This window comes from Octopus bimaculoides, chromosome 3 (assembly GCF_001194135.2).
Source record: "Octopus bimaculoides isolate UCB-OBI-ISO-001 chromosome 3, ASM119413v2, whole genome shotgun sequence".
Classification (NCBI taxonomy): domain Eukaryota; kingdom Metazoa; phylum Mollusca; class Cephalopoda; order Octopoda; family Octopodidae; genus Octopus; species Octopus bimaculoides.
This window is the reverse complement of record NC_068983.1, coordinates 121,741,860-121,748,746: the sequence shown is the minus strand read 5'-3', so window position 1 is coordinate 121,748,746 and position 6,887 is coordinate 121,741,860. Positions and strand designations below refer to the sequence as shown.

The 6,887-nt window shown below is 37.6% G+C and overlaps 1 protein-coding gene across 3 annotated transcripts in view; it reads left to right on the top strand.

The window, feature by feature from the left end:
* Positions 1–6,887, top strand: part of LOC106870146 (uncharacterized) — a 274,865-nt gene that overhangs the window by 149,368 nt on the left and 118,610 nt on the right. The gene's annotated exons all lie outside the window — the stretch shown is intronic.

Below are 6,887 nucleotides of genomic sequence, written 5' to 3'. Positions count from 1 at the left end.
CAAACACACATATACACACACACCACCACCACAACCACCACAACCACCACCACAACCACCACCGCCACCACCACCACCACCACCAACAGCATCAGCACCGCCATCACCACCACTACAACCACTACCACCACACGCTGTGGCTTTGTGCTGCAGCCATAAACAGGCCCATCGCTAAGCCTCTTTCTGTCTAGTCCCTGATGCAATCTTTCTAACTTCATACATGATGAGAGTCAACTCGTTACAGAGTAAGACCGTTTCTTAAACTCAGTAAGTTTGTGTAAACGTTTCCAGGGTCCAAAAAGTTCCAGTACATGAATTAATTTGTTATGAGTTGCTCAACACTTAACCCACATTTCAGCACAGTCGGCTGTGAAACTAGAGCCACATTAGAAGTTGATACAACCAGAAACTAACTGCATATCAGGTTTTTAACTACTAGTTCACTTTCTTCTAGAATGAAGTTCCAATAAGAACTAGGGAACCTTCACTCTTAGTGGTTCACGTGCTAGTAAACTCATAGAATAAATATATGCAGATACAATTTAATGCAAGTTTAAATGCATGAAAAACACAGTATGAGTATATAACCATCCATCCATCCAACCAACCATCCATCTATCCATCCATCCATCCATCCATCCATTCATCTACCCATCCATCCGCTCATACATAACATACAGAGGCACATGCATGCATACATACATACATACATACATACATACATACATACATACATACTTAAGTATACACACGCTGCAGGCAACCTTATCACTCTTGATTAAGCTGAGCTATCTTACGGTGGTTCAGGCTAAGGACATACTCAAAATATTCTGACCTGTATTTAAATTCTCCTCCAGCTCCCTGCCTTTTGTTCTTATTCTTCTTATGAACTGCTTTTGCCAGTTTTCCCTTGTTGAAGAAAACCGGAGTTATGGTTATATCTCCGCATGACAATTCACTGGTTGCATACCAAAGACTTTCCACCTGCACATTCCACCTGCAAATTATGAGCATTACGATTATTACGTAACCCCAAGCTTCCTGAAACAGTTGACGAGATGATGTGTCCTTTTCTTAGTATTCTGTATTTTATTGTGCTCTATGTAAATATATTTGTATATGTATATGTGTATGTATGTATGTATGTGTTTATCTTTCTGAATATATGTAGATATATGCGTCTATCTATCTATCTATCTATCTATCTATCTATCTATCTATCTATCTATCTATCTATCTATCTATCTATTTATCTGTCTGCCTGTCTGTCTGTCTAGATAGATAGATAGATAGATAGATAGATAGATAGATGTCTTTCTGTCTCCTTGTCTGCCTGTCTGTGCGCGCGTGTGTGAGGCCTAATTGAGTTTATCTGGATCACGGCTTCCATATCAGCTCGCTTTGGATTTCTCTCATAGTCATTCTTGACGCCATGGATCTAGTTCCGGGTGAAGGATTCGGAGTGTAAGTTTAAATTCATTTAAGCACTACTACGTGTTTTCTATAGCTCTCTATCTAGCGCTCACCTAATGTGTGTGTGTGTGTGTGTGTGTAATTGTGAAACGAATTTAGAACATGGATAAGATTAGCAGATAGCATATAAAATCTGCCAAGGAAGATAAACACATCTAATAGAAGATAAGTTAGGGAAAGCAAAATTTAGACATAATTAAATGATAATATCGTGGACTCAAAACAAAAAACTAAGATCCATTTAGGAGTTTAATTGAAATAGAATGTATCTGCAAGAGATCAGTCAACATATAATTAAAACAGTATATAATATATCAAATGATTAATAAAACGAAACACTGCTGTGCTCAAAATACAAATGACATACGTCAGCTAACAAAATATTATTAATGATTATAAATAATGAAGCTGCTGAAAAAGATGTAATAAGCAGTAATTCCAGATAGAGTTATTTAAACCAACATAGTATACTGAAAAATTAGAATATAAATAAGAACTGCTTAGGTAAGAGAAAAATTTGTTGCACATGAAAATAATATAAAATAAAGTAAACTAGTAACTAACATGAATCGAATAATATCAATATATATAATGCAGTTTATAGATTGATAATAGAACGTTCAGATGCTCAAAGTCAATAGCAAGGCAGAAATAGGAGAAGAAGCAGTGATTGAAAACAGAGAGGTAGTTCAGCTTTGAAAAAAGAAAAAAAAACCCCAAGAGCTAAACAATATACAGTCTATTAGTAGATAATGCCCCAGGTAAGTATTCAAAGCGTTCAAAGTGCTGAAATCGAGATTTTAACTATTAAGAGCAAATATAGACTAAAATCATAGCGGAGAAGAAAACATGAATTAAGCTATAAACAGGAAGGATATAGATTATCGATCAGGATAATTAATTGACTGGTACTGGAAAAAAATTTTAAGAATCTTATGATTGCATAAAATGATTCTATGGATGTTTTTTTCGTAAAAGGACCTTGGAAAAAGATATTTCAAGTGTTCCAGCAGCACAAGAGTTAGAAGATTTCTATTTCCGAATTATAGTTGGCCTTATTTTTAATGTTCCATTTTGTTTGAATTGTGTGCTACTTATTTTTCAGTTTCTAATTAAAAACATATCACGGAGTAGTATTTCTTCTGTTATGTTTTCTAAAGGAGTAAGTATGAAAATAAGTGGATTTTTTTAAATATTATCACTGAGACCAATATTAGGTGTTTTACCTGTGCTTTCGTACGATTTTTGCTAGGCAGTTGGAATAAAGACAGAACAAACTAGCGTTAATGAAATTACAGTTTTTTTTTGTCCTACTTAGATATTATTCAACCATAGTAAAAGTTATATTTTGGGTTAGGTTAGATGTGGTAGAATAAGATAACGTCGATGTGCTTTGTTAAAGATACTGATGCTAGAGTTGGCTTTTCCATAAGAATAAAGGCGAATATTTTAGCATCGTACTATTATCGCAATAAACTTACGCAACGAAATATGAGGCAACTTGACTCGGCCTGTCATATTTTTGTTTGGTTTGGTTTATTCACGGACATAATTTTAAATAACGTTGGTTTTATTAGAAATCTGTTTTACAATGATGGCTTGTTAAATCCTATGAATTATAATCGGCAACCCACACAAGAAACAACACCTCGTGTTTACTTACATCTCTTTACGTTTCCAAATTTAAATCCACCGACGTCAACTTTACCGTTTATCATTCTGGTGATCGACTGAACAAAGTATCCATCAAGTACTGGGTTGAATGAATTGCCCTATTCCTTCCGATCCAGACTGTGGCTAGATGGCAAGATTGTTGGAGCATCGGAAAATGCCTTACGATAATTCATCCGGTTAAGTTCTTGGTTCAGTTCCTGCCGAGGCCGATTTTGTCTTCCATCCTTTTGGAGTCGTTAAATCAAGTACCAGTGAAGCACTGAGATCGATGTAATCGACTAGTCCCCTTCCCCAAAATTTCAGGCCTTGTACCCATATTAGAAAGGATTATTATTATTATTATTATTGTTATTGTTATTGTTATTATTATTATTATTATTATTATTATTATTAATATTATTATTATTATTATTATTATTATTATTTAAGGCGGTGAGCTGGCAGAATCGTTAGCACGCCGGGCGAAATGCTTAGCGGTATTTCGCCGTCGCAACGTTTTGAGTTCAAATTTCGGCGAGGCTGACTTTGCCTAACATCCTTTCGGGGTCGATAAATTAAGTACCAGTTGAGTACTGGAGTCGGTGTGATCGATTAATACCCTCACCTAAAATTTCGGGCCTTGTGCCTATAATAAAAAGGATTGCTGTTGTTTGTTCCTTCTCGAGCCATGCCTGGCTCATAAGGGCCGGTTTCCGGTTTCATTGGCGTATGGGTTCTCCACCTGGGTGGGACGCCGGTCCGTCGCAGGTGATCTGCTAGGAGGAAAGAGCTAGAGATAGTTGTGGCGAAAGAGTTAGCAGAAGTTCACCATTACCGCATAGAGCTTAGGTCTGAGATTCGAACCCGCGATCCCTCGACCGCGAGTTAGCTGGTCTAACCACTAGGCCATGTGCCTCCACAACAGAAAGGATTATTTATTTATTTATTTATTTATTTATTATTATTATTATTATTATTATTTGTTCATCTAACGACACGTATTACACATCACTTGCGTAAGTCTGTTATTATTTCTATTATTACACTAAGTGATATATTGAACATTCGTTATCGTTTAATACATTCAGTAACCAGGATTTTTGGGAGCTGGTTAGTTTTTGCTTCGTCTATAGCCCTTAGGGACTAAATTGGGGTTTGTTTAGCAAGCTTGCCCATCAATTTTTGTTAAAATAAAGAAAGATGACAACGAGGATTGTTCGTTGGCCGAAAAGAACAACCAGCTGGTTTCTTTATTGCCCACACTGAGCCAACATAGAGGGGACAATACAGCCTGATTTGGGGTCAGACATGCAAAATGGGTTTAAAAATTTATAATGAAATCGGATGATAATACAAATGATAACACAATTTTGCAAAACATGGTAACAAACATAAAATGGGGCAGGGGAACAGGTTTTAGCTCCGACCGCACGAGCCCTGTTCCACTACCGACGCCTTTTGGTAAGTCTTATGACACGTTCACGAAGCGTCTTTCACACACAACATCCGTGCCACACGTGCCCATCTGTCTTTGTACATTCTCTCTGACAGGCATCTCCTCTCCTGCCCCACTTTCCTTTTCAGGTAAAAGGTGAAAAATCTCATCAAACCGAGGCCATATTATATATATGGCATAGAGAATAAAGCAGCAATTCCCTAAGTGCACAAAATGTTAAAGGGAAGTCGATCAGACGCAGGAACGGAATTTTCAATACAGACCGATTAGGTGTATCAGAGTCATCCCTGACCTGATGGACCTCTTTAATGGTACACAGCTATTCATACCAGTCGAAGGTAGAAAACCGAGATGTCTCATTTGTGGCGAGGCAAACCACTTACTGAAAGGCTTTCTGCCCCATACAAAGAACAATAAAAAAAATCCGCTGCAGCTGAAATCTTTAACAACAACATTGGCATCAAAAGCAACAGCACCAACAACGTCAGAGCCAAGAGCAGCAGCATTCTGAGTTCAAATACCTTTCATCCTTTCGGGATCGATAAGAATAATTACCAGTTTCAATGTAATCGACTAGTCCCCAACTCCTCAGAATCTCAGGCCTTGTAATTACAATATAAAGGATTGTTGTTATTGCCATCCTTGTTGTTGTTGTGGGTTGTGGTGGTGGTGGTAGTAGTGGAGGTGATATTGTTATTGTTATAATTTTGGTTGCTTTGTTGTTATAAATGGTAGATGGTAGAGTGGCAGAAACAATTATTTAGATATTTACTGTGGGAAAATACAATGCTGATATAACTCTAGTTTGTACAGGAGGATATTCAATCGCTTGTCCCCTGCTTCTGCAATATGTATGGCCTATGTACCAAAGATAGAAAACATTATCGCGTATTAACATCTGAGCTCCAGCTACTCAAGCCTGAAATTTGCTTTTGATTATTAAGAGAAGTACTTTTCATTACACGCACATACACCTATACATACACCGATACGCATATGTATACATCGTCACGCAGGAACGCGTTCGCAGACACGCGCACACACGGGCACACACACACTCATGGGCACACACACACACACACACACACACACACACACACACACACACACACACACACACACACACACACACACACACACACACACACACACACACACACACACACACACACACACACACAAACTAACAACGGTGCTTGGTCCAGCGGCTAGAATGTTAAATTCAACATCATGAAGACAACTACATGTAGAAAAATTAAACAATATCAAGATAGACCCGATCATGTTTATATATCAGTGCAATGTTAGCAACGTACATCAATAAGATTAGATATCGATTCAGCGTAGATGAGATTAGATTAAATTTGTAAACAGAATCATAAGTTAATACAGATATATTTAGTTTTGTTTTTATTTTCCAATCGTAACATCACAACATACTTTCTGTATCTAAGAGAATGTTGACGAGGTTTCAGTGGAAGCTGAAACTAATCAATCAAATGTTCCTTCTTGGGCACTAAAACTCCTTAGGGTCTCTTTTTCTTAATGGGATTAAACATAATTAAGCTAAACATATATTTATTTCTTCTTTTATAAATTTAATACACAGTGCCAGTGTTCATAACGAAGATTACTGGACGATCATGAAACTCATCAAAAGTCAAGCTCTGATTCAAACATTACGATAAATGAATTACATTTTCATACAGAACATCTGATATTGCATTATATGTTTGAAAATATTGTAGGGGCATATATTAGTAAAAAAAAATAACTTACATATGTTTCTTACCATATCTTCCAACCCAAAATGCAATTAGCGGACGTTCTGCTGAAGAAATAATTCATAAATGTCGCTGATGTTGTTGTTGTTGTTGGTACTCCGTTGCTTACGACGTCGAGGGTTCCAGTTGATCCGATCAACGGAACAGCCTGCTCGTGAAATTAACGTGCAAGTGGCTGAGCACTCCACAGACACGTGTACCTTTAACGTAGTTCTCGGGGATATTGAGCATGACACAGAGTGTGACAACGCTGGCCCCTTTGAAATACAGGTACAACAGAAACAGGAAGTAAGAGTGAGAGAAAGTTGTGGTGAAAGAGTACATTAGGGTTCGCCATCATCTCCTGCCGGAGCCTCAAGGAGCTTTTAGGTGTTTTCACTCAATAAACACTCACAACGCCCGGTCTGGGAATCGAAACCGCGATCCTATGACCGTGAATCCGCTGCCCTAACCACTGGGCCATTGCGCCTCCACTTTATAAAGATAAGATATAAGCTCGTCATGTGTATATATATATATAT